The following is a 22,775-nucleotide window of genomic DNA, read 5'->3' as shown; positions in this document are numbered from 1 at the left end:
GACCAGCGTACATGCCCCCTTTCAATGCAGTGACCAGCGTACATGCCCCCTTTCAATGTAGTGACCAGTATACAGGCCCCCTTTCAATGTAGTGACCAGCGTACATGCCCCCTTTCAATACAGTGACCAGCGTACATGCCCCCTTTCAATACAGTGACCAGCGTACATGCCCCCTTTCAATGCAGTGACCAGCGTACATGCCCCCTTTCAATGTAGTGACCAGCGTACATGCCCCCTTTCAATGTAGTGACCAGCGTACATGCCCCCTTTCAATGTAGTGACCAGCGTACATGCCCCCTTTCAATGTAGTGACCAGCGTACATGCCCCCTGCAGAGGTATGGCAGTGGGAGAGATGGGATCAGGCAGAGGGATGGTGGTGGGAGAGATGGGATCAGGCAAAGGGATGGCGGTGGGAGGGATGGTCATGGGATGAGGCAGAGCAGAGGGGGATGGCGGTGGAAAGGCTGGATGGATGGATGGTCATGGGATGAGGCAGAGCAGAGGGGGATGGCGGTGGAAAGGCTGGATGGATGGATGGATGGTCATGGCCCATGATGACCATCCATCCAGCCTTTCCACCGCCATCCCCCTCTGCTCTGCCTCATCCCATGACCATCCATCCATCCAGCCTTTCCACCGCCATCCCCCTCTGCTCTGCCTCATCCCATGACTCATGGGATGAGGCAGAGCATAGGGGGATGGCGGTGGAAAAGCTGGATGGATGGTCATGGAGGACTGACAGGACAGGAGGACCACGAGGACTCACCGGTGGTGATGTCTTCTTCCAGCAGATGACCTCCGGTGGTCTGGTCTCCTCTCCGGTGCCGCCGTCACTCCCGTCCGGTGTCCACCCGACTCCATCGCCCGCGGTCCGGTCCACTGCTGCGAGTGACGTCAGCGGGGTCAGCGTTGGATGTCCTGGATGCTGTGATTGGTCCAGGCTGGAGGCTGGACCAATCACAGCCAGGAATCCACGAAGTGGGGGTTTCCAAGGAATCTGCCTTGCGCCCAGGTTACGCCCCCCACGCCCCCCAGAAGGCAGCCAATCGGCGCCTCTTCTGGGTGGTAACCCCACCCCCCCACCCCCTCCACATCGGCTGGCGGCGGCGGCGGCGGCGGCGAACGCAATTTTTTTTTTTTTCAAACTTTATTGCTCGTTTTGCAATCTTTTTTTTTTTTTTTTATCTTTTTTTTTTTTCTTCCTTTTTTCAGGGGGGGCGGCGCCCTGGCGCCCCCTATGCACCGGCCGCCACTGGCCGGATGGTTGAATCGCTCCAGTCACTCTGCATTGCAATGTGAATTGGCCCTAACTAATAAAGTCTAAATGAATACATTGAATACATTCCTATGCTCTGGGGAAGATTTCCTTTAAGAGTGCAACTTCCCTTGCAATGTGAACAGTAAATCAACCCCTATGCGATTTCAATAGTCTGGCGGAGGCAGTAGGAAGACTGCAACATTGTAACTTTGTAGCAAATCAAAACAAGAAGATGCTGCACTATGGGGGTATCTGTGTCAGACATTTGTGAACATAACCAGGAATTATATAGGCACCAATTTTAGGATTTTTGCATCTCCAAGCCAGACTGTCTAGATCTTGGTGCCCAACCTGCAGCCTGCAGGATCTATGAAAGGATGGACCTTTCAATAATTCACCTGTCTTCTATTCATAGATCACGGTTCATTTATATAAGCTGTAGTATAAATTCTATGAGTGGAGGAGGTGGGCAGAAACAGCTGGCATAGTGGGGTACTCTTGATGAGTGCCTGTTACAGCTCCCTTGGTTCTAATGAACCCAGCTACTTTAGAAGATTATGGTGGCAAGGGTGGTTGATCAATGGATGGGGGAGGATCCTAGCTAACAGAGGAGATAGCAGCACACAGCACACATTCTACATAAATGTCCCTTTTGTGCTTTTTTTTAAACTATATTCAGCCCCAGTTCACATTGGTGCGATGACAGACATCGCATGTGATTCGCAGCGCACTGCTCTGAAAATCACATGCGATGTCTGTGCGATGCAAATTCAGCCATACAGATTGTATGGCTGAGTTTGCATCACATTCGGACACCACACGCACAGGACCCTTTTTTGGGTCCGCAGCAGAATCGAATCTCATGGTGGTTCACACCTATGCGATCTGATTCATGTCCGAACTGACAGTTCGCACTGCGATATGCAAACTGATCTGGGGGTGTCATTAACTGTGTATTGACACCCCCAACGATTCGCATATGACAGTGTGAACTGCCTGCGACTTGAATGTGATGCGGGTACCCGCAGTGGATTTGCAGGGTTCCCACATCGCATATATGTGAACTGACACTTAGGGTTAAATTCAATCTATGTTGGTTGTTACATTCCATAAGTCCCGGTTCACACTGATGTGGTGCGAATCTGATGCGCTTTTACTGTGCAACTTCTGTTGTGACAGGTGCTAATTTAATGCTATTTCTGAGGGGACTGGGCATAGCTGGGGAAATAAATTTGTACTGCACCTGCACTAAACTTGCACAGGACCCTTTTTTTAACTGGATCAAATTGGCACTGCAAATATGTGAACAGCCTTCACTGAAAATAATGCTTTTTCAGATGACATGCGAGTCTATGCTTTTCGGATCGCATCTGATCCACATAGAATATAATTGTTAAAAAAATGTATTAATAAATACAGCTTCTATATACATGAGCTTTCCTTTATAGCATTTACCAGAAATCCTTTGGCCAGCTACATTCAGACTGTGAAAGAGCAATAGTAGCGTGATCCGGACAGTATCAGAGGCAGGCCACATAGAACTTGGCAGGCTGTAATGTATTGTACAGTGCTGATAATCTAATACTGGGAGCTTAGAGAAGGACAGAGCAGTGTCAGAGGAGTGATGACCTCATCATTGTGAAGATACTCAATTCCATTTCCATAGGAGGTGGATACTTGACCAAGCTGTAATGATGATCCAGGCTCTGTTTATGCTACAGACCAAGCATGCCTGGATCACAATACTGGCAATACAGAATAACAAATACATTGATGGGTAAGTTAAAGAATTTCAAGTATGGTATATTTTATACATGAAGGAAAGAAAAAAAAATGCTATTGGGCTGCCTAACTCACAGTACTAAACCCACAAGAGCTTCTGCTCGCTCCCTAATGTATTCCCACGTCAACAAATATAAAAAGAAAAAAATGGTGCTGCGCTGCTTACACTTACATTTTTTTTCCAGTAAATACCATACAGCCCTCCCGAGACAAGTATCCAAATGAAATAATGCAAAAAAAAAAAAATGAAGTGATAAGGTATATACTGTATGTATAATACGGTATATACAGACACAACATGATAAAGCTGAATATCAATAAACACAATACAGACATACTAACACCTGTAAAATAATAGCAGGTGTAAATAATCATCCAAATGATTAATTAAGTGGGATCAAACTAACCAAATCTAAAAAAGTGAATATAATGCAAAAAAAAAAACTTCAACGCCCCGCTAGTATATAAATAGAGCGAGTGAGTGAAAATAAGGGCAAATAAGAAAAAATCAACAGTTCATCAGAACACTTCATGAAGTAATCACCATTACTTTTCTGTTATTATACAGGTGTCAATACATCAGTATGGTGTTTATTGATATTCAACTTTATCATTTTTTATGTGTATATGCAGTATTATGAGTACTTCTAGATTGTAAGCTCTAACGAGCAGGGCCCTCTCATTCCTCCTGTATTGAATTGTACTGTAACTGTATTGTCTTCCCTCATATTGTAAAGCGCTGCGCAAACTGTTGGAGCTATATAAATCCTATTTAATAATAATAATAATAATATACTTAGTGCCGGTTCACACTAGGGCGACCTGTGGGGCGACCTGGTCGCCTCACAGGTTGCCGCAGGTCGCCTCCCATAGGGAAGCTGCGGACCCGTTCTAATAGAAGCGACACAAGTCGCTCCGACCTAGAAAAAGGGTCCGGAGCTTCTTTGGGGCGACCCGGAGGCGACCGCCATAGACTTCAATGTTATGAAGTCCGTGGCGGCCGCTCCGAGGTCGCGGCGCGCTGCTCGCACCGCGACCTCCGAGGTCGCGGTGCGAAGTAGCGTCGCTGCAATGTGACCCGGAGCTTCATCACTTTTTTGCACTGTTTTGTTTGGAAACGTGTTAGGAGAGCTGTATGTTATTTACTGAAAAACCTTTTTAAAATGTCAGTATTTTTATGCATAGTTACATTGGTCCAGCTTAGACCAATGTAACTACTGTACGTACAGGATATACCATACCTGGCCGATGCCCCTTGAAGCTGGAAGTCACTGAAGTAGTTTCCATTACTCCGGTGATCTCTACTTCCTTCTGCTTCCCATGTTAAGTGACTGCCCTGCTGGACACAGGTTGGCCGCTCAACACAGGCGCCATTCAGAGAATGCTTTGCATTTTCTAAATAAATGCAAAGCATTCTTTGATTGGACAAGGTGGGGAGCGTGACCCCCCCCCCCACCTCTCCACTTTGCCCAATCAGAGAACACTTGATGAATGAGATGCTGCTCATTCTAAGTGTCCGACCTCCTGTGTTCTGACTGCAGCAGGGCAGCCGCTCAGCACGGGACCTGGAAGTGATCACAGTGATTTCCAGCTTCCAGGGGCATCAACCAGGTATTGTATATACATAGCTACATTAAATCAACCTGAATCAATGTCGCTATGTATAAAATATTTGTACCTGGAATTCTTCTTTAAAATAATATTCCACCTTTTGCAAGAATTAATAAATGCATCCACATTGATCAAAAAAAATCTGCATATATATATATTTTTGCATTGGATCCTGAAAAGTATTGCAACTGTGATCAGGGTATTGTGGGTAAAACAAACATGCTCCTGCAGGCTATTCCTTCAGCCTAGGCTGGTAGGAGGTATGGACTTTGTCCTCATTTACATAGCATAACGTAAAAAAACAAAAAAACAAAAACAAAATGCAGCTTTACCCTTTTTAGATGCTTTATTCTGGACCCTCCAGCAAGAAAAATCCTCTTTGTTTATGAGGGGACTGGGCAGCTGTTTTCACCAAAATAAACCCTGTTTGTACTGTGTAGGCAGATCTTAAAGTCCTTCTAAAGGCTGAAAGTTATTTACCTTCATGCAGAAAAAACCTTAAGTATGCAGCTTTCCCTGCAGCCCCCCCTTAACCACTTTAGCCCCAAGCCCATTTTTGACACATTTTGTTCACAAGTTAAAATCAATATTTTTTGCTAGAAAGAAAACTACTTAGAACCCCCAAACATTATATATATATATATATATATATATATATATATATATATATATATATATATATATAGCAAAGACTCTAGAGAATAAAATGGCGGTCATTGCAATATTTTTTGTAACGCGATATTTGCGCAGCGGTCTTTCAAATGCCATTTTTTTTGGAAAAATTACGAAAAATTCCATTTCACTGCATTTTAAAAAAAATAAACAGTAAAGTTAGCCCATTTTTTTTATATATTGTGAAAGATGATGTCCCATTGAGTAAATAGATACCCAACATGTTACGGTTTAAAATTGCGCACACTCGCGGAATGGCGACAAACTACGGTCAATAAAAATCTCCATAGGCGACGCTTTAAAAATTTCTAACGGTTACCAGTTTAGAGTTGGAGTGTAGCTCTTTTTCTTCAAAATGATTGCTCTCGCGCTGGCGATCGCGGCGATACCTCACATGTGTGGTTTGAACAGCGATTTAATTTGCGGCGGGACTTCTGTATACATTTTCTTTCATGTGCGAGCTAACGCCGTCGGGGGCGGCTAAAATTTTTTTTCATTTTAGGTTTTTAAAAAAATAAAAAATCTGATCACTTTTATTGCTGTCACAAGCAATGTAAACATCCCTTGTGACAGCAATATGCAGTGACAGGTACTCTTTATGGAGGGATCGAGGGTCTAAAAGACCCTCGACCCCTCCACTACTATGCCGCCTCCGGGTTACGTCATTGGAGACCCAATCGAATCAAATAGAATCCGGTTTCGATTGGGACTCCAACCAGCCGAAGGACGGACGACCCGGGCAGAGCCGCGGAAGGCGGCGGGAGGGGGGATTAGGCGGCGGGAGGGGGGGTGTCCCACCCCGCTCGCTGGGGTAACGATTGAGCGGCTCCCAAGCCGCATCGGTCATTACCACCGGAAAGACGACCGCCGGCTCTAAAAAACGGTACTGGGGGGATGCCTCTAGCTAGAGGCATCACCCCGGTACAACCACTTAAAGTCAGCCGACGTAGGTCTACGTGGCTGGTCGTTAAGTGGTTAATACTTACCCGAGCCCGATTGCGATCCAGCGATGTGCACGAGAGCGGCTGCTCTTCTGGGTTTCTGACTCCTTATTGACTCCAGCAGCTCTCAATCAAAGCCAGTGAGGAGGGAACAGGGGGTAGGGTCTAAATCACAGTGGCCATTTACCATTTGACCAGCTGTATCCAATTACAGCTGATCCCAGTGTAAACAGGATTTGCCGGTTATCGGCAGTCCTCTCCTCACGCTGACAGCGTGTGAGGAGAAGAGAGCTGATAGCCGACAAATCCACACAGGGGACATCTACACTGATAATCAGGGCACTGATCATCAATGTCCTGATTATCAATGCAGCCCCAACAGTGCCTCAAGTGCTGCCTGTCAGTGCCCATCAGTGCTGCCTGTCAGTGCCGCCTATCAGTGCCCATTAGTGCCGCCTCTTCAGTGTCGCATCAGTACCGCCTATCAGTGCCCATCAGTGCTGCCTCATCAGTGTTGCATCAGTGCCCATCAGTGCTGCCTATCAGTGCCCATCAGTGCAGCCCATCAGTGCTTATTAGTGCTGCCTATTAGTATCTATCAGTGCAGCCTCATCAGTGAGGAAGAAAAATTACTTTTTTAGAAAATTTTAAAACAGAAACTAAGAAAACCTTTTTTTTTCAAAAATTTCAGTCTTTTTTCATTTGTTTATCAAAAAATAAAACGTGATTAAATACTATCAAAATAAAGCTCTATCTGTCTCAAAAAAAATGATAAAAATGTTGTTTGGGTACAGTGTTGCCTGACCGTGCAATTGTCATTTAAAGTGCTACAGTGCTGAAACCCGAAAATTGCCCTATGCAGGAAGGGGGTGAAAGTGCCCAGTAGGCAAGTGGTTAAAGAGGCAGCTGAGGGGGATGAGTCATGGAGGGACCCCATTTACATGAGGAATAAAGTGTGCATTTCTCATTCTTCTACCCCTAAACATAACGAGTAATGGTAGATTTTTTGATATTCCTAGAGTTGGGCTTTAACCACTTGCCGACCGCCGCACGACTATTTACTGCGGCGGTCAGCCCCTCACAGGCAAAGCGACGTAGTACTACGTCGCTAACCTGTGAGGGTCTCAGGAGCGAGCGTGCGCCGCCGGAGGCGCGCTCCCGCGCGGTCACGGACCCCCCGCGCGTGTGACCGGCGGACCCGATTGTCTGCCGGTCACTCGCGATCGTCGGTGGAGAGGGAGAAAGGCATTCTCCCCTGTGTAGGGATAGTGATCATACGGTTCTACTATGTAGGACCGTTGATCACTGTTCCTACACCTCAAGCCACAGCCAATCACAGTTAGAATCATGCCCCTAGGGACACACATAACCCCTCCCTCTCAAAAAAAGTTAACCCCTTCACTGCCAGTGTAATTTTACAGTAACAGTGCATATTTATAGCACTGATTACTGTAGTAATGTCACTGGTAACCCCAAAAGTGTCAAAAATGTCAGTCAAAGGTCCGATCTGTCCGCCGCAATGTCGCAGTACCGCAAAAAAAACGCAGATCGCCGCCATTACGTGTTAAAAAAAAAACAACAAAAATGACAAAAATCTTTCCGTTTTGTTAGTAAACGCGATAAATTTTTGCTCAAACCAATCAAAATACGCTTTTTGCAATTTTTTTTACCAAACCTATGTAGCATAAAACAAATTGGCCGAAAATGTTAAAAAATTTTGATTTTTACTTTTTTTTGGGGGGGGGGGGAATTTCATATAAAAAAATTTGAAAAAATATTGTTATTTTTGCAAAATTTACGCTATTTTTATGTTTATAGCGCATAATCAAAAAATCGCAGAGGTGATCAAATACCACCAAAAGAAATCTCTGTTTGTGGGAAAAAAAGGACGTCAAATTCGTTTAGGTACAGCATCGCACGACCGCGCAATTGTCCGTTAAAGTCACGCAGTGCCGAATCGCAAAATAGGCCCTGGTCAGGAAGGGGGTAAAATCTTCCGGGGCTTAAGTGGTTAAAGCATCAAGACCCATTCATACGATTACATACGTCAAACTGGTTTCGTTTACAAAGACATTTTGTGCATTTGCCATTTTTTCACAGATTGTCATGCATGTTTGGCATAGAATGAACCTTTTGTAGTAACTTATTAAATTCAATAGGGTGTCAATGAATGATTTAACATTTGACATGAGCGGGTCATGAAATAACCTGTGAGCTATGCTCCTAGGCTCTCATACTGGGAACATGGTAAAGATAGAGATAACGTGACTGTGCTTTGTTATAATAATAGTTCCTTGTAGACTGTGAGTGAGCTCACTGGACAGTATCACAGGGAGTCCACAGATAACTTGGAGCTGTTTTACAACAGCAACAAGAATGCTACAGGCTGCTCAGCTGTTGACAAGGCTGACTGGCTGAGAACACCAGTTAAATTTAGCACACCAGAGACTGTTCAACAAAGTCTGCAGTATAACAGAGCCTGAGGAGCCCAAAAGAGAGGAAACATTATCTCAGAACCATACCGCCAGGCTGCAACAACACCTAGCAACAGTTGAGGGGGGGAAAAATCTTTCATCCAAAAACACTGGGTGGGAGCATGTGTGACCTCCTCCTTCACTGACTGGGATATCTACATTTACTGGACAAGATCAGCTCAGCAGCTGATAGAGGTGTAGGCTGTCTGCTGGATACCCTGTCAATGGAAATTAGTACACAGGTTTACTCTTCCCTCTGACAGATATTCTCTGCTTTTCAAGAAAACTCACCAGAACCCAAATTTACCAAAACCCTGTCGTCACATTGTCACCAACTCATCTCTGGTCTCTGTTTAAACTGCCAGGTAAGGCAAATGCAGATTTACTTTAATTTTATTGACGCTGATATTTTATTTTGTATATATTTTATTAATTATTGATTTATATTTTATTTCTAAAGACATTATATATATATATATATATATATATATATATATATATATATATATATATATATATATAGATAGATAGATAGATATATTATATAGATATGTATATTGCCAAAGGGGATTACAACATATTTATTAAAACATGAAAAAACCTACAAGATGTTGCCAATTTGTTCTAATTTGTTTCTTTTTTTTTTGTTTTTTCTTAAATACTTCAACCCTTTTTGGACTTTTTTCTACATATTATGTCTGGAGGGCAGGGCTCTGGTTGTTGGCATTCACTGCATTACTTACAGGTGTTATCCACATATATATATATATATATATATATATATATATATATATATATATATATATATATGTATATATATAATATATATTTAATAAACACAAAGACGGGTGGAATCCCGCTTTAAGACAATGTATTTGGGTTTATTTTATAAGGTATAGCAAAAACAGCTAATTATTATTATTATTATTATTATTATTATACAGGATTTATATAGCGCCGACAGTTTGCGCAGCGCTTTACAATATGAGGGAAGACAATACAGTTACAATCCAATTCAATGCAGGAGGATTTAGAGGGCCCTGCTCGTTAGAGCTTACAATCTAGAAGATAATAGCAGAATTTATTGTTTTCTCATCTCATGAAATCTGAGATGAGAAAATCATTATGGACTGCTGCACATTGGGTAACAGTACTGCTTTATATACTGCTTTTAAATGTTATTAAATATTTAAAGTGTAACCCCACTTTTATGGGAAAAATAGCAAGTAAAAAAATAATATAGCACATATAGTAAACCTCCGCTCCATCGCGGTTCAGTTTTTGCGGTCCCGGTATATTGCGTTTTTTTTTTGTAATGTTATTTTACTATATAAATCATTAAAAATTAAATATTTTTTTGTTTTCCATTGCTCTTGCTATGTCTCTCAGTATCTTTTATGTGTTTAAATGAGTTTCTATTGTTTTAAAAGTGTGTTTAAAGACCTTAAAATGCTTTTACACGTACAGTGACAGTAAAAAAAACATGCCTACAATGCATTTTAATAGGGTTTTTCCATTTCGCGGATTTTCACTTTTCGCGGCTGGGTCCGGAACGTAACCCCCGCATTGGGGGGGATTTTACTGTACACCGTAATTGCTACACAAGCCATATTATAACTGAATATGATTAATAATTACTTTTCCTTTTAAACCTACAGCCGCTGTAATTTTCTGTAAAATGCAATATGGCAACCTAGAGGTGTTCTGTACACAGAGGGTGTAGAGATTGCCCCCCAGAAATGTTGTTTCCTGCTTGTGGGATTGGCTCATTAATTTTCCCAGAAGTCTGCACTAAGATATATGTCCTATTTTGTGTATCCTCTGCAATTTTGGTCAACACCATGCAAATGTCATTTTTGGTGAGATGCTCCTAAAGGGAAATCTTGTCTATAGGAATGCAGACCTTGCCACTTTCCTTATTAGAACCCTGCAAGTGTTGCAACTGATTGATAATTATAAATCACTCCTATTCATATCTACTTGGACACAGACAAACAAACAGCTATTTCTTCAGAATAACAAAAGGTAGAAGTCTGCAACAAAGTTTTTTTTTTTTTTTTTATCCTTGCAATGTGCATAGATCACCCAGAGGGGAATGTTTTATTTTCTCAACAAAAATTGGGTTACTCATTAAAATGAGTATATTTTATAAATGCCGTAAAGACTGGGAAGACGCAGCAAACTGCAAGGGAACTGTTGGTCATAATACCAGCGCACATACCTGTGATTTTTTTTTAACACTGCTCACGGGGCATAAAAAAATGATAATCTATAACAGCGTAATGAATTGTCAGTTCTGCAGGTTTCAACTGATTTCCTGTTCTTTCAGTGAACAATGTAAATATTATTGTTATTATTATACAGGATTTATATAGCAGCAATAGCCTGCATAGTGCTTTACAAACTATAGGGAGACAGTACAGTTACAATATAATTCAAGATAAGTGGGTCATAAGGGCTCTGCTTGTGAGAGCTTTCAATGTAAAAGATTGGATATGGTGTATATCGTATATACAGTAGATAGCTAGATATACTGTATACTGTATATATCACAGTTCACAGCAAATGTACACTTGTAAGGTCATAAGCACTAGGTAGGTCTATCATACATAATCAGAGAGGAAGCGCAGACAGTAACAAAGGTATGCATCCAAATAAATTTCAGGTTTGTTTAACCGGAGTTAATGTTACTATGTTATTGACCTATGCAGGACTCTTTTTTTTTTCCACAAGATGGCAGCAGCGGATATGCTTATTGTTGGGTTTGAACTTAGAACGCAGAATGCTGGGAAATGTAGTTTGGGCAATAAGTGGAGCCATTACCGTTGCTGGATGAAAAAACAACTCTACCCAAGTGTTGGGAGGAGAAGGATCGGACAAGGGGGGGGGGGTTTACAAGGGGGGTATAACAGGAAAGCCCAGGAAGAGAATGGAGGAGTTGGAGGTTGCCGCCAACCGGAGGGATGCTGACGAGTGCTGTACGTAATTCGCTAAGGGAAAAGTAGCAGGTGGGCCCAAAACTGTGTTGAACACTGCCAGATCCCTTTACAGACTTACACAAAGTTTGCCCTGTTGGCTGCCCTGGTGCTAGCCTGAACCGTCACTTTCCAGATCGCTGTAATGCAGGCCTTCTGAAGGAGCAAGGCGTCCTACTGCTACAGCCTACACCAATCTTCTAATCCGCTCAAGGACAATAACTGGACCCCTAGTTATGCTGGATACTGAAATTGTTTATAATGTTCCTATTTCAAGGAATTTGTGCCTTCTATTCAGTACACACAACTGCCCTAGTGTTCTGCTGTTCTGATGAAGAAGGCCCAAGCTGGCCTCGTTCCTTCCTTTCCTCATAATCCAACTTGTTAAAACTGGTCATAAAAAATCCTACCATACCCCAGCCTGTCCCACCGGGTGCAGGATTATAATAATTTAAACCAGAGACATATCTTATTCATAATAACCAATGTCTTCAAGGGCCCCAACTTAGCCAGGAGAAGAGTCTGTTAAGGACTGTATTCAGGTAGTTTGATCCTGAGGACAGATCTAAATTTGAACTTACCGTATATATTCGAGTAAAAGGCGACCCAAATATAAGCTGAGGCCCCTAATTTTACCACAAAAAAATGGGAAAAATGATTGACTCGAGTATAAGCCTAGGGTGGGAAATGCAGCAGATACTGGACCACCACGAGACCCAAAACAGGGGCTGCGGGCATGGTACAGGAGAATGCAGGGCTGTGGGCATGGTACAGGAGATGCAGGGCTGTGGGCATGGTACAGGAGAATGCAGGGCTGTGGACATGGTACAGGAAAATGCAGGGCTGCGGACATGGTACGGGAAAATGCAGGGCTGCGGACATGGTACAGGAGAATTCAGGGCTGCGGGCATGGTACAGGAGAATGCAGGGCTGTAGTCATTGTACAGAAGAATGCAGGGTTGCGGGCATAGTACAAGAGAATGTGGGGCTGCGGGCATACTACAGGAGATGCAGTGCTGCGGTCATGGTACAGGTATACCATGGCCGCAGCACTGCATCTCTTGTAGTATGCCCGCAGCCCCGTATAACGGCAGGTAGTGTCGCTGTGGAGGAGTCTCACTAACCTGTTCCTGAGGCCCCTTAGATTTAAAAATGGCGCCGCCCGGCACCAACACGTCATTGCGTATGTGCCGCCACCGATCGGGAAAGCTCGTATATGTTCGGCTATTCCCGGGAATAGCCGAATGTGTACGGTCTTTCCCGAGCAGCGGCGGCGCATGCGCGGTGACATGTTGGCTCCGGGTAGCGCCATTTTTAAATCTAAGGGGCCTCGGAGCACGTCGGGCCGGCCAGGAACATTTTTTTTTTTTTATGACTCGAGTATAAGCCGAGGGGGATGTTTTCAGCACAAAAAATGTGCTGAAAAGCTCGGCTTATACTCCAGTATATACGGTAAGTCTTTTTTTACAGGCCTAAGCTTGGCCCCTCATTTTTCCCCAGGGTTGCCAACCCCCCACAACTTTTCTTTACTGACAAAACATGAAAAATTTACTTATGGATTACATCTTTTACTGACACTCTAAAATATGACTTCTATTAAATGCTAAGACAATCAATATTTAAATAATAATAATGTGTGTATATAAACATTAACAATACTCATACCAAGTAATCTGCCTGGCCTTACAATTAAAAACTCAAAACAGAGTGACAAAATGTGAGCTGACCAGGATTATGAATGGCCTGGGGCACCCTGAGACAAAACAGAAAAATAAGATCTGCGGCATGTCCATGCCACAGGGATTGATATGCATGACCAGTTTTTGCCAAACAGTAAAGAAGCTTAAAGAGGGATCATTAAACAGAATCTGTGCCTAGCTGCTATTTACACTGCACACATATCCCACAGTCCTTGTACCACAAAAAAAAAAAAAAAAAAACATTCTCCTAATAACAGTACCACAACTGACAGCCTCACAGACACATATAAACCTCAGGACAAAGGATCATTTAAAATAATAAAACCTTTCCATTACATGCTTTTGTGCACACAAAAAGGATATAATTTTGTCTGACTGAGCCTACCTTAAAGAAGAATTTAATTAAAGCCAGCAACTGTTGAGACAGTGAACACCTTGGTCAGGACTATATAATGTACAACATAATGCATTGTGTAGGGGTCAGGAGTAAGTAACCTACAAAACAGCATATAGAGTGCAGCAGCCAGGAGGAACCCTCTGTTCACAACAGAGTTCCCCATTACATCACATTTCCCAGCATTTTCCTATAGGACAGGGATCCCAGAGTCCCTCCTTACTTCTGTAGGGTTCCCAGAGTTTCCCTTTACATAATGAGGAATGGCAGCTCACTGTGCTGGGACTTGTAGTGCCCTCTGTTGAGGACTGAGGAATGGCAGCCCACTGTGCTGGGACTTGTAGTGCCCTCTGTGGGAGACACAGAAATCTTTAGTCCCCCACAGAGAGCACTACAAGTCCCAGCATAGTGGGCTGTCATTCCTCAGTCCCCCACAGACGGCACTCCAAATCCCTGCATTGCAGGCTGCCATCAGTCCCCCACAATCTCTGCCATACACGATGCCCTTCTCCACTCTCCCCTTACAGCATTGTCCAGCCAGGTCCCCCTCTGGAGTTTGGGGAGACTTGTCCCAGTTCCGTTCTCAGTTTACTGCAGGGCGGAAGGGAGGAGGAGCAAGTGTGGACTGGAGGAGGAGGTTACATCCTCCTCCGGCCTGTGCAAGCACTTCATTGGTTTCTAGAATGCTGGGCGGTTTTAGCAACCAAAAATTTTGACAGCAGCGAACAGTGGACAGGATTTCAGAGTCTAAACTGCCCTGGAGACCACAGGGGAAGCCAGCCTCAATTTTTTCATGGACAGTTTGCCTGTTGGACATTTATGGATGGGGGAAAAAAGGGTTGTTTTTTTACAAACTGTAAAATTACAGGTTGTTTGCAACCCTGCGTAGCCCATACCCCAAATTGCTATCCAGTCTTGTCACTTGCTGGGGCTCATCCTATGAGGAAAGCTATAGTTTACGCTGTTGGAGTTACAGTATATGCTGGGATTTAAAATGACTGCAAGGATCCCTGTATACAGTGTGTACCTGCTTGTGTTTTCCATTATTGTGCTTTATGTTGCCTTACCTTAACGTGTCAATGCTCTCAGCTATTTAACATAGAGTTGCGTGTCTAATTCTTGTGTACCCATTAAAGTGATTCCAAAGCTTCCATTTTTTTTCCCCATTAAAATAACAAACATGTTATACTTACCTGCTCTGTGCAATGGTTTTTGCAGAGATCCGCCCCAAACCACTTCTTCTTAGGTCCCCTGCCAGCGGTCACTCATGCAGGCTTGCTCCCAAGCCGGGCTGTTTGTGTTTATTCAGACACACAGCCCGGTTTAGCCCTGCATCCCGCTCTCTGCTCACAGGTTTTGACTGACAGCAGCAGGAGCCAATGTCTCTGACTGCTCTCAGCCAAACCTATGAATGCATTAAGTTAAAAAACTTTTACTTTTACAACTACTTTAAGGTAAAGTGGTGGTGTCAGTGAGGTTAAGGCCCCAAATAGGCTTGAAACAGGAGCAAAGGATCTGATTAAACCAGCTCCTCCTGCGGGTGGGTAGCGCTACATTAGTATACTCACATCAGTCAATTGTGAATTCTAATTGATAAACTTTGCACTTTATCAGTGTATTTTATAATAGTTCTTAATGAATAAGTTCATAATGTGTAGGTGTATAGGGAGATGCAATGGGGGAATTTTACTAAAACCGAAGCAGACAGAATCTGGAGCAGTTGTGCATAGTAACCAATCAGCTTCTAGCTTAAAGCTGCCATAGATTGATCCAAATTTCTCCAGTTCAGCAGGAACCGGACAAATTTTTATCTATTTATGGAAATTTCTGTCTATGGGAAGTCAATTTAATGTTTATTGTTGAAAGATTATGCTTTGGTCAGTATATGCAGCCAATTGGGTCAAACTGCATAACATTTTTTTTACTTTTTTTCATAATATATGGGGCATGTGATGATTGTTGGGTGGCAGGTTTTCTTTAATGAGACACCAGGTGTCTAAAAGACCCCTGATTTCTCACCTGTCCTCCAATGACGCTGATGAAACACAGGGACCTGTAAATTATGTTTTACATGTTGCTTCTGGATCAGTAAGAGGAAGGGAAGGACAGATAATGGATATTTGCTGGGCTCCCTCCCCTCTACCCAGCAGCACCCTCAATGCTGGTCCTGGGTGCAAGGAGCCTGGTATATATGGTGGGGGGACATAGTAACAGGGGTGCGTGGAAGCTTTCATCTGACAGTCAGAAGTTGGCTTGTCAGATATACATACACACACTTCTGGTGACTGCAGCTGCTAGGAATGTGTGTAAAACCCCCTGCTGCTACCTCCATATGACAGCAAAAAGGCTAAGCTTGCTCGGTTAAGGTTTGAAAATAAAAGAAAGAAGCTGATTGGTTGCCACACACAGCTGCTCCAGATTCTTTCTACTCCTGTCTTAGTAAATTCCGCTAATTATTCTTTACACTGTACATAGATGCTTATCATAATGCCTGTGTCATTGCTGATGGAGCCTTTTAATGCAGGCAGAATGGGGGAAAATGGCATTGCTTAGTATGGTTTATATAATTCAATGGTTATTACACTTTCTTTGTACATGGCTGTTCATGAATTGAATGCAAGTTGCCAGTTCTTTGCCTAGAGATAAATTACCTTTGTTTCATAGTTCCAGCTAGTACCTGGAAAGTATTACTACTAACCCTGTTTTCAAGTGTATTTAGTTTAATAGAAATCATGATTTCCCCTATAATGTCCTAGTATTGTGCAGATACTCATAAAGATTTGCATCCCTTCAAATGTATTTGCACTGTGTGGCTCATTTTGTTGTGGTCATCATAGCGAGCAATTTAATGGTCTGTCCTTGTTGCGAACTTTCCAAAAAAACGGTAACAGACATGTATAGTAAAACAAGGCAAGTAATAAGAACTCATCATTCACTTAGTGGTATCAATGCATTCCAAATAGTTGCTATGTATTACTGGAACTTCCTCTATTTATATATATATTTTAAAGTCGGACCAGAAGGGTGAAATTACATGTCAAAAGTTCACTTATAATCCAACTTCTTGCTGTGACATATTTATAGCAGACTTGTGGGGAGGTGCAGCATGGTGCGGTGGCAGTGAACACCCAGGGGGAGATTTACTAAAACTGGTCCACACAGAATCTGGTGCAGCTGTGTAATGTAACTAGATTTTAGGCCAAATGCACACTGGACGTTTTTACAGCGTCTGTTTTTGGCGTCAGATGTTTTTTCTGCAGCCAGTAAACTCCCCAGCATGTTATCCTATGTGTCCATGCACACATAGGCTGTTATCAGAAGTTTTTTGCAGGGGGGTTTCTGGCTGGAAAAAAAACCCAGAACTAGTGGGTTTTAAGAGGTGTTTTTCAGCTGTAAAAACGCTCTAACTCTGATAAAAGCTTAAAAACGCAGAAAAATGCCAAAATACGCTAAAAAAGGTGGCTATTCTGTGTTTATCAAAGTTTTTGAGCCATAAGCCAATGTGAAAGTATTGTTTTGCTAAAAAAAAGCTAAAAAAACACTACAGCTGAAAAACGCTACTGCAAAAAAGCTGAAAAACTCCTTCTACAGCTACAGCTTTCTACTGACATTTTGATAACATCCAGTTTGAGGCCTTAATGTCAAAGCTTAACTGAACAAGCTGAAGTTAGAAGCTAATTCATTACTACACACGAGAGACATATAGCGGAGGAGAGTAAAAAGAACCCCAAGAAGTTCTTTAAGTATATAAACAGTAGGAAAGCGAGGCCAGAACACATTGGCCCCATAAAAGATGATAAAGGAAATATGGCCACTGAGGACAGGGAAAAGGCGTAAGTGTTAAATAATTTCTTCTCTTCAGTCTTCACAAAAGAATCGGGGGGCTACACGAACCTTGCTTGTAAGGCTGAACTAAATAATACACCCCAGGAAGTGCCGCCATGGCTAACAGAAGATAGACTTAGAGCTAAACTAGAGAAACTTAACATAAATAAATCCCCGGGACCAGATGGCTTGCACCGAGGGTTCTTAATGAGCTCAGCCAGGTGATTGCCAGACCATTATTCTTGATCTTTAAGGATAGTTTACAGACGGGTATGGTGCCAGTTGATTGGAAAAATGCCAACGTGGTACCAATATTTAAAAAGGGACCGAGATATATCCCGGGTAACCATAGGCCGGTCAGCCTAACATCAGTAGTCTGCAAAATTTTGGAGGGGATGTTAAGGGACCACATACAAGACGTTAGTAATGAAAACGGTATTATAAGTAGAAATCAGCATGGATTCATGAAAAATCGTTCGTGCCAAACCAATCTATTAACCTTCTACGATGAAGTGAGCTGCCACCTAGATAAAGGAAAGCCTGTGGATGTGGTGTATCTGGACTTTGCAAAGGCCTTTGACACCGTTCCCCACAAACGCTTACTGTACAAACTAAGGAAGGTAGGTATGGACCATAAGGTGAGTACCTGGATAGAGAACTGGCTCCAGGGGAGAGTACAGAGGGTGGTGATTAATGGGGAGTACTCGGATTGGGCGGGTGTGGAAAGTGGGGTCCCCCAGGGTTCTGTCCTGGGACCAATCCTGTTTAATTTATTCATAAATGATCTAGAGGAGGGGATATCTAGTACAATCTCAGTATTTGCAGATGATACTAAACTGGGCTTGCCAATATCTTCTATGCAGGATGTGGAAACCTTGCAAGCGGACCTGAACAAAATAACTGGGTGGGCAACTACATGGCAGATGAGATTTAATGTTGAAAAATGTAATGTAATGCACTTGGGGGCCAGAAATCAGAAAGCAAGCTACTCACTAGGGGGGGAACCTCTGGGTGAGTCTAGGATGGAAAAGGACTTGGGGGTACTGGTAGACAACAAGCTTGGCAGTGGCATGCAATGCCAAGCCGCCGCAAGCAAAGCCAACAGAATACTGGGATGTATAAAAAAGGGGATTCACTCCAGAAATAAAGAGATTATTCTCCCACTCTACAAGACTCTGGTCCGGCCACATCTGGAGTATGCTGTCCAGTTCTGGGCACCGGTCCTCAGGAAGGATGTGCTGGAACTGGAGAAAGTCCAGAGAAGGGCAACAAAAATAATTAGGGGAATGGAGGACATCAGCTATGAGGAAAGACTACAAGCACTGAACCTATTCTCTCTGGAGAAGAGACGATTGAGGGGGGATATGATATCAATGTACAAATACTGTACTGGTGAGCCAAGCATAAGGAACAAACTATTCAGAGAAAGGAGATACAATAAGACACGTGGCCACTCACTAAAACTAGAGGAAAGGCGGTTTAACCTTAAAGTGCGTAAGGGGTTCTTCACTGTAAGAGCGGTAAGGATGTGGAATTCTCTTCCACAAGCAGTCGTATCAGCAGGGAGCATTGATAGTTTCAAAAAACTATTAGATGGACACCTTAAAGACCACAACATACAGGGGTATACAATGTACGGTTAAAAGCGGACACACACACACATCATAGGTTGAACTGGATGGACTGATGTCTTTTTTCAACCTCACTAACTATGTAACAGCTGCACCAGATTCTGTGTGCACCAGTTTTAGTAAATCTCCCCCCGCAGAGTCCAGTTGCAGACAACAGAACCTGTACTAATGGAGAATCCAATAAATCACAACACACCCGGTGGGAAGGCACCTGACCAGGAACACTCACAGAATATATCAAGTCTCAAGTGTTCCAACAGCATCTGTCTTGAGGGGCAGAATGCAGCCTCGCTAGTCCTTATCCAAATGGGGAGGTTCCTAGGAAGGATGGTGTGTCCCTATCTTTTTCCTACCCATCTGGAACCTTTCCCTACCATTAATCACTGTCCCTGTCAGACAGATGACCTGCCCCTACACTACCCACACGTTAAATGCGCACCAAGCCTGGGAGCCAGGGCCTGGTGCGCATTTAACGTGTCCAAGCTATCCAATTTACTAACACTGGAGCAGACAGAATATGGAGCAGTTGTGCACAGTAACCAGTAATTAGCATTTATCCTTATTTTATTCAGATAAGCTTTGTAATTAAAGGCTAGAAAATTATTGGTTTCTATTCACAGCTGCTCCAGAGTTTGAAAAAAATTCTTCAGGAAGAATTTGCACAAAAATTTGCTGAAAATGCGAAGCTCAAACCTGCTGAACTCCCTCAAACCCATGGTAGCAGCAAACCTGAACTTCATCCCTACTCGAAAAAAGTTGATATTGAACTAGTTCTGGCAAGGAATTAGGACTTCCCTGGGCTTTGGGGGGAACTGGGAGGTTGGTCATGTGATAGTAACAGCAACATTAACATGTTCAAATTAGAGCATCATTATGAACTATATGCTTCAAATATCACCCACATGCATTCATAGACAAGACATTACAACTTACATAAAGCCAACTCTAAACTTTCAAAAGGTACAGCCTATTTGTTTGAGCATTTAAAGTGTCATTAAACCCACATTTTTAAAAACTATCAATAAATGGTGTATTACATGCTGTTGATACTCAGTCACTATGAAATTAGTTTTCTGTATTCTGCAAAAAAACTGGTTGATCCTGCTGTTCTCTATCTCCTCCTCCTGTCCATGTCCCCACTGCATTTGGGGATTTTGCAGAGCAGTGTTGGCAGCTAATGCACATGTTTACTTTTCAGCGTATTTCTACTCATTTCTTCCACATCACATCTCAGCAGCCCATGTGACTATAGAGTCACACATGTGGGTGTATACACAGTGGTAAATGACAGCCCACTACCTCCCTCCTCCTCCATGCCCACCAACCAGCTAAACACAATGGGGCTGGGATTTTACATCTTGATTAATGGGGGCTTCACCTCCCTCTTATTCTAAGACACAGGCTAGAGGGGCTTGACACAGCCTGTGACTGGCAGAAATCCGCCCAAACCATGTTATTGCCAAAAAAATAGTAAAGATCATAAATTATCTTAAATATATATTTGTATGAAACCTAAAATAGTTTATTAATATTTATTTATTTATTTATATTTATATTTATTTATTTATTTATTTATTTATTTTTACTTTGTATTCCAAAGGCTGCTTTTTTTTTAATTTTGAACATGTGACCAGCACCAGAGGACTAGAAGCTCCTCTTGCCACTGTTTCTCTACAGACAGGCTGGGAAAGAGCTGGGTTATATGGCAGCTGTATATTGATTAGGAAAGAAGGTACTTAGATGTTTTTCTATTAAAATAATTACAGTTCCATCATCCACATACAGAAAGAAAATGGATAATGTAATTAAACAGTGTATGTTTAGTATCACTTTAATGAAACTGACGTCATAGTATAAACAAAAACAGATCTCTTGTTCACAGGTTGGTTGTGCATTCAAAAATAAAGGTATGATTATAAATTGCAATATTTTGCAACCATAAAGTAAATTATACCTGCACATTAACCTCCCTGGCGGTATGATTATTTCAGATTTTAGGTGCTGAAAGCGGTACCATTATTTTGCATGTAATTCTTAAGGACGAGCAGCCCAAACCAACTAATTCAATATGAATTTTTTTTTTTTACTGTGTGTTCTTCTATATAACATCTCGGGTATGATAACGTTTGAAACACAAAATCATAAATTATATTATAATAAATAATAACAAATAATAATATAATAATAATAATACTTTTTATTCAAGTACAGTAAAACTGCAGGCAATGGCACTGGAGAAAGCACTGGGGGGCAAACTAAGGTCAATTTATTTAATTTAGTAATGTAATCCAATAGGATTACAATGTATCAGTGTGTTTGTGTTTTTTACTTTTTGAATTTGCCGGCGGTTCCTCCCCCCTGCGACGCGATGCTCGCAGGGAACGGAAGCCGGGGCACACAGCACCAGGCGGACACTGCCGGAATACATTGCACCCGGGGACAAGGTAAGTAACCTCTACCAGGATCCAGCGATCTTCCCTGGCGGTATCCTTGAGTGTGGCTCAGGGTTACCGCTAATGGTACTGAAATTCCACCCCGAGCCACACTTGGGAATACCACCAGGAAGGTTAAAGATTTGATTTTTTTTTCTTAAAAATACCAAACATGTTATACGTACCTGCTCCATGCAAGGGTTTGGCACAGAGCAGCCCGATCCCCCTATCCTCCTTTTCTGGGGTGCCCTGGCGGCACTACTGGCCCCTCCTCTTCATCGGGTGCCCCCACGGTGAGACGCTTTCCATGAGGGCACCCTTGCGGAGGCGCTCATGAGTTCCGCTGCTGGGTCCATTGACACAGACAACAGGACTTGGCCGAGTCCCCCACTCCCACGTCACCGGATTTGATTGACAGCAATGGCTCCCGCTGCTAGCAATCTATCCAATGAGGACCCAAGACAGTGGCTGGAGCTGCTGAGCTCGTGCTCGTCGCTGGAAGGCTCAGGTTCAAGTAAATAAAAGGGGGGCGGGCTGAGGGGGGCAACTGAAGCACAGAAGGTTTTTCACTTTAATGCATTGAATGGATTAAGGTGAAAAACCACAAGAGTTTACAACTGTTTTTAAACATTAAGGCTACATTCACACCTGAGCGTAGCGTTTTTCGCGCGTTTTTACCGCGATTTTACCGCGATTTTTGCGGCGTTTTTTACCGCGATTTTACCGCGATTTTTACCGCGATTTTTGTGCAGGCGTTTTTAGATTGAATAGAGATCAATGGAAAACGCCTGTAATCTGCCCAAAAAGAAGCTCATGTACTTTTTTGAGCATTGGGCGTTTTGTATACAGCGTCAAAACGCTCAGATGTGAACAGAGGCCATTGAAATGAATAGGATTTGTCTTGTTGGGCGTTTTGAGAGCTGATCCTAGAGCAGAAAAACGCCCCAAAAACGCCCCAAAACGCCTAGATGTGAACGGAGCCTTAGGTGTTGCCAAGAAACCAAATATTATGCCTTTCTTAGTACATATTACAAAACATGTATCATTGCTTGCTTGTTTGTGCAAAATGACAGAAAAGC

The 22,775-nt window shown here is 42.8% G+C and overlaps 1 protein-coding gene across 3 annotated transcripts in view; it reads left to right on the top strand.

Annotated features, from left to right (window-relative positions):
• The first annotated feature begins 8,715 nt into the window (after positions 1–8,715).
• FILIP1 (filamin A interacting protein 1) overlaps positions 8,716–22,775 on the top strand; it is a 233,184-nt gene continuing 219,124 nt past the window's right edge. For all 3 annotated transcript variants that reach the window (XM_082249666.1, XM_082249668.1, XM_082249665.1), the window contains exon 1: positions 8,716–9,104. The gene's annotated coding sequence lies outside the window, so the exon portion shown is untranslated. The remainder of the gene's footprint in view (positions 9,105–22,775) is intronic.

The sequence above is a fragment of the Pelophylax lessonae genome (assembly GCF_965119305.1).
Source record: "Pelophylax lessonae genome assembly, chromosome: 3".
Taxonomy (NCBI): Eukaryota; Metazoa; Chordata; class Amphibia; order Anura; family Ranidae; genus Pelophylax; species Pelophylax lessonae.
Note: the sequence above shows the minus strand (reverse complement) of the source record. Positions and strands in the feature narration are given on the sequence as shown.